We start from the raw sequence: 6,000 nt of genomic DNA on the forward strand, positions 1-6,000 counted from the left end.
GAGCCAGCAGATGACCCGGTCATTGAGCATTCGTCCTGATTTGCTTATGTGGTGGTTAGATTATACCCCGTCTTTATTGAATCATAGAACCACAGATTTTGTTATATATATTGATCCAGATAGCATGAGGGAGCAGGCTTCCACAGGGGTAAAAGATAAAAGTAAAGGACTCCTGGACGGTTATGTCCAGTCAAAGGCGACTATGGGGTTGTGGTGCTCATCTCATTTTCAGGCCAAGGGAGCCAGTGTTTGTCCACAGACAGCTTTCTGGGTCATGTGGCCAGCATGACTAAACAGCTTCTGAAACAAAGGAACACCGTGACGGAAACAAGAGTGCATGGAAATGTCATTTACCTTCCCGCCACAGTGATACCTATTTATCTACTTGCACTGACGTGCTTTTGAACTGCCAGGTTGGCAGGAGCTGGGACAGAGTAACGGTAGCTCGCCTCGTCACAGAGATTCGAACCGCTGACCTTCTGATCACACAAACCCAAGAGGCTCAGTGGTTTAGACCACAACGCTATGCGTGTATCCCTAGCTGGTTATGAAATCACATAAAAAAAACAAAGTGTGTGATTCCTTGGCTGGTGGGGCTACAATACATACTCGCTTATTTGTGGGGGGAACGGGACACCTTCCAATCAGCTGTTCAGAAGTGGGAGCAAAGGGTTGCATTCAGTCTTACTCTTCCCTGTTCTTACACACACTCATACCCCACAGCTGAACTGTGCTTGTCATTGCTTTCTGAGCAAATAAGGCATCAGAAAACTACATATAAAAACGGGAATGAGCTAATCTGCACGTACAAACCCATTTTCTAATCCTATTACATTTTGTTGACTCTGCTAGAGTTAAGGCTCCCTCTGATGGACAGAAATGGCCTCAGTTGTCACTTGCTAGTGGTTTCCAAACTGTGCTTGAGCAAAGAGAGCATTCTAACGCTTGCACTTAAAAGGTGCAGGGAAGGACTTAGGGAAATGGGGTACGTAATGGGGCTTCAAGGATGCTTTAAATCCTATTTCTTGTTCTTGAGGCATCTTTAGGTACAAACACTCTTCTGGGGAACTTAATGCAAGATCGGTGGCTTTGCTACCTGTTTCTTTAGCTGCCTCCTTGTGCACAATGTCCTCTGGTATCCTGGTAGCTAGCTGCCTTATAGCTGTTCATACATTTGTCCATCGAGAGCAGTATTGTCAGCTCGGGCGGGCAGCAATTATCCAGGCTCTCAGGCTTCCTCATCGCTTTCCCACCAGTCTTTCTAATCTCTTATACCTGATGCTGAAGATTTTGGCTGAGCCATGCCTACTGGCCCTGCACCATATATGATGTCAGGTGTGGGGCAGGTAAAGTGTGGGGCAGGTAAAGCCAGGCTTGACCAAGCACCTAACAACCACCTGGCTGCTGAGCATTTGGGAAGCACAGGACAATTCACTACACTTTGACAGGCGTCAACCACCTGATGTCGTTATGATTGGCTGGTGGGTATTCTTCATGTCCACCTGCCTAAGTTGGCTCATTGGGGGTGGGAGAGTTAAAGACCTGGTGTCAGGCTCCAGGGACTCAGCTCCCCCCCCGACTGTAGATAAGCAGGACAAAGCAAAAAGTGTCCGTTACCATATAAAGAGTCTTTAATGATCACAGCAAAAGAACAAAGCATCCATTATTGGAATTGAAGGTGTTCCCAATTAAGGATTCTACCCACTTCCCCCCATGTCATTTCCATCTTGCAACCTGATCACATAACCACCTTGCTTTTTGTGTAGCCACCTTATCTGCTCTACCTATCTGTCTGCTCTTAGACTGATAAGCTGATAGGACACTTTCTAGCGAGAGTCTGTTAGCTCTTTCTCTTCCTGTTCTTCTTCACTTTGCTGTTCACACCCCAGTTCTTCCCAGCTTTTGTCTTCAGAACTATGCCCCTCTGCAAACCACTGTTCCAAATCTATACTGCTTCTTCTGCTCCTGGGCAGCTTCAGGATCCTGGTCAGGAGCAGGGAAAGGGCGAGGTGTGACGTTAACATATGAGAGTGCTGGAGGAGAAATAGTTAAACAGGTTACCCAATCAGAACCTGGGGGCGGAGTCAGAGGGACTATAAAACCAGCTCTGGGAGGAGCAAAGGGAGGAGTTTGTTGGCAGTTGGGTGGTTGGTTGGAGTGGGAGTGAATTGGGATAGAGTCTGTGGGTAGGTTGGGTGAGTGTAGTGAAATAAGCTGAGTCAGGAACGGTTAGGAGCTAGGAAGACAAGTATATATCTGAGAGGTGGTTTAGTGAGTGGGAGCAGGTAGCAAAAGTTATAGGTCTGGATAGGCACCCCATGATTGTAATTGACCTATACCGTTTATGAAACCACACGCTTGTTAAACTGCAATAAATAAACAGAAGTTTATGTCCCAATTTAACCCTGACTGGACTCAGTATTGTACCAGGTAGGGCCTGGGTGGTGGCAGCGAGAAATAAAGTGGTGGCACAGGGATCAATAGATGGTGAAACGTCTGGGGACCCTGTGTGATCGCCACACGAGGCTCCCACCATTCCTCATCAGAGCAGTACTCCTCAGCCTGGTCTCTGACCCCAAAGAGTGTTGGAGCAGCAAGCATCAGGTTCAAACTCTAATTCAGCCATGAAGTTCATTGGATTGTGTTGGGCTACTTACTTTCTCTCTCCTTAACCTACCTCAAGGGGTTCTGGTGAGGATACAAGCATGGGGAAGAGCCATGAGTGCGGCCCAAGGCTTATTCGATGAAGGAAACAACTACTCATCTGCAATAAATAAATCCAGCACAGACTTAAGGATATTTAAACCTAATTAACGCCAATGTACCTATGCACATCTAACTCCGAACTGGTTCATAGCAGGTACACCATGCATTGGTGGGTTTGGGAGAAGCAATTTCTGGGAGTTTGATGTGACACAACTTTTTAATAATAACAGCACATTAATGGCTGTTAATATTGGAAGTGCACGAACCTGTTCTTTTTAAGTGCCCAGCAACCTCAACAAGATTGACATAATGGTTAATGGTCTCTCTCCAATATTATCAAGCCCTTTCATTAAAGGATTCTGAGACACTTCGTACTTCTAGTAATTATACCATTCTTGCGAGTTGGTTTAACAAACATAAACCAGTCAACCGGCTCTCCCTAAAGATGGGGCAGAAACAGGTTATTACCCTTAACTTTGCTAAGGATGCACAGAAAGGAAGGGTGGAATTTGACCTCTAATTGGCAATGTGGAATTTACAGGTTATAGTGGGACTAAGAGTGATCTCGGCCTCCATGTCAAATATTAACGCAACCAACTTAAAGACTCATTTTGGAAATTATCTGTGTTTGAAGACTGAAAAAAGGTTGGTTTTTGAATAGCAGAAGAGTTGGATGTTATTCTGGAGCAGGCATAGGCAAACTCGGCCCTCCAGATGTTTTGGGACTACAACTCCCATGAACCCTACCTAACAGGGCCAGTGGTCAGGGATGATGGGAATTGTAGTCCCAAAAAACATCTGGAGGGGTGAGTTTGCCTATGCCTTTTCTGGAGCAATGCTTTATTTATTTATTTATTTATTTGTTAGTTAGTTAGTTAGTTAGTTAGTTAGTTAGTTAGTTAGTTAGTTAGTTAGTTAATAAATAGGATTCCTTTTCAGATTGTTCTCTTGAGGCCATAACATTATATTTTGGTTATATATTTTTTAAAATATGCGTTTTGGTGTTCTAGCCCTTTGTTTTTGCTGTGAGCCAGTTTCTTAAAAAAACCAAAAACAATTTTATTGCTTTTTAAACAAATACAAATAGCTGAGACAGTAGAGCACGAGATTCTTAATCTCAGGGTTGTGAGTTCAGGCCCCACTTTGGGCAAAAGATTCTTGCATTTTGGAGGGTTGGACTAGATGACCCTTCTGGCCCTTTCCAAATCTATAATTCTATGACTCTAAGTGTTTTGCACATATGTGTGTGTATGGCTAATAGACAAAGAATAAGAAGTATTCCCTTTTCCTTTTCCTTTTCTTCTTTTTCCTTTATTTTATCTCCTTCGGTTTTTATGTTTTAAAAATACTTGTCACTTGATGTTAACTTTTGCATATTTTTTCTTTGTTCTGCAAGCTTTAATAAAAAAATATATATTCTGAAAAAGAAGGAATTCAGGCTCTAAATATAGACAATGGTATATTGTCTCGCCATTTCTGCATATTCCATAAGTTTTTGTATCCATTCTTCCCTTGCTGAGACTTCGTCTTCTTTCCATTTTGGGGCCAGTAACATTCTTGCCACTGTAGTCGCATACATGAATAGGTTTCTATACAATTTAGGTACAGTGGTACCTCAGGTTAAGAACTTAATTTGTTCCGGAGGTCTGTTCTTAACCTGAAACTGTTCTTAACCTGAGGTACCACTTTAGCTAATGGGGCCTCCCGCTGCTGCCGCACGATTTCTGTTCTCTTCCTGAAGCAAAGTTCTTAACCCGAGGTACTATTTATGGGTTAGCGGAGTCTGTAACCTGAAGCGTCTGTAACCTGAAGCGTCTGTAACTTGAGGTACCACTGTAGTTCTGTCCCTTTTTCCCCAAGAGAAAGAGAGAGTTTGAGTTTCACACAGTGTCTGCTTGGCCACTGGGAAAACAATGCTGGGAAACTGGTCTGATTCAGCAGGGTGTCCGTATGCTTAGTGGTTTGTCTCAGCATAAGGTATCTTCTAATGTTCCTAAGCACTTTGCCATCAGTATTTTTTTTTAGCTTTCCCCCTGCACTATATCCGTGACCGACTTTGCAACAGGTAACAAAATCCATGGCTTTAGAGGCATCCGTTTTACTTTGTTCGATTTTGCAATGGCGTCTATTGCAGGTAGCCAAGAGAAGCAGACAGCTGCCTGCTCTGATCTCATTAACGCTGGTAAAGGTCTGTAATTGCACAGTTAATTGTTACTGGCAAAAAACCGGGAGGTATAGCTATTTGGAATTTGTAAACAGTAAAAACAATCAAGATATCTGGCTCTCTGGGACTCAGGAGGAGGGCGTTGCACAGACCTGAATAGGCTTCCAGATGTCAAAATAGAACTTTGTGCTCCCACTGGCCCTGTAACGAAAACAAGACAGTGATTAGACTTGTTAAGCACTATGCCTTCTGTACTTTCCCCAGTCCAAGATTTAAGTTCATCTATAAAACAATAAGGGATGCGGGTGGTGCTATGGGTTAAACCACAGAGCCTAGGGCTTGCCGATCAGAAGGTCGGCGGTTCAAATCCCTGCGGTGGGGTGAGTTCCCATTGCTCGGTCCCTGCTCCTGCCAACCTAGCAGTTCGAAAGCACGTCAAAGTGCAAGTAGATAAATAGGTACTGCTCCGGCAGGAAGGTAAACGCCGTTTCTGTGCGCTGCTCTGGTTCACCAGAAGCGGCTTAGTCATGCTGGCCACATGACCTGGAAGCTGTACGCTGGCTCCCTCGGCCAATAAAGCGAGATGAGTGCCGCAACCCCAGAGTTGTCCGAGACTGGACCTAATGGTCAGGGGTCCCCTTACCTTTATAAAATAATTATATATGCCCATCAGGTACTGCCACACCTTTAAGTTCATATTTACTGTACATTTTGAATTTAATCTATTATATTATTTGCAGGTATAAGAGGTCAGCCTGCTGGATACATACCCTCCAACTTTTATCCAATGAAAATAGGGGCGTCCCATTCCACAATGATAATTTTATTATTTATAACCCGCACATGTTACTGGGTTGCCCCAGCCACTCTGGGTGGCTTCCAACATATATAAAAACATAATAAAACATCAAAAAACTTCCCTATACAGTGGTACCTTGGGTTACAGACGCTTCAGGTTACAGGCGTTTCAGGTTACAGACTCCACTAACCCAGAAATAGTACCTCGGGTCAAGAACTTTGCTTCAGGATGAGAACAGAAAAAGTGCTCTGGCGGCGCGGCAGCAGCAGGAGGCCCCATTACCTAAAGTAGTGTCTCAGGTTAAGAACAGTTTCAGGTTAAGAACAGACCT

The sequence above is a fragment of the Podarcis bocagei genome, assembly GCF_964188305.1.
Source record: "Podarcis bocagei genome assembly, chromosome: 6".
Classification (NCBI taxonomy): Eukaryota; Metazoa; Chordata; class Lepidosauria; order Squamata; family Lacertidae; genus Podarcis; species Podarcis bocagei.